Genomic DNA, 609 nt, shown 5'->3' on the forward strand with positions numbered 1-609 from the left:
AAACCATGGCTTGTTCATCAGTTGACTATAGGCAGTAGTGGCTAACATGACAGCTGGTACTGGCTGATGGATGTAATCAGAAAAGCTGAATGAATTACTAGGTAAATGGTGGCTCTTGGAGCAGCTGGATCTGGTTAGATTTAGTGTTCAGAGCCAAATGGATTACATCTTTCAAGAAAATTCCTCTATACATGGAAACATCCCAAATATGCAACAATTGAATGGATTGAAAAATTATGGTACTTTCACATGATGGAATACAATGCAACACATAGAAGCAATGGTTTTGTAAATTGCTACCTAACTTGGGGATCATTAATATCACATACAAGTATGATTCTGCTGAAAACTATCCAAAAAACAACTGGAGCAACACATCAACGGAGAACTGCTAGATATGCAGGCTGGGTTTAGAAGAGGTTGTGGTACTAAGGGGATATTATAGCTAATATTAGATGGACCTGGCAGAAATCAGAGAGTACCAGAGAATGTCTATCTGTGCTTCATTGACTTTGCAAAGGCTTTTGACTATGGATCACAACAAGCTATGGATGACTCTGAGAAGAATGGAATCCCAAAACATTGAATTGCACTTATGTGAAACCTATA

This window comes from Elephantulus edwardii, unplaced genomic scaffold (genome assembly GCF_000299155.1).
Source record: "Elephantulus edwardii isolate Elephantulus edwardi_28Jun2011 unplaced genomic scaffold, EleEdw1.0 scaffold00001, whole genome shotgun sequence".
NCBI classification, from domain to species: Eukaryota; Metazoa; Chordata; class Mammalia; order Macroscelidea; family Macroscelididae; genus Elephantulus; species Elephantulus edwardii.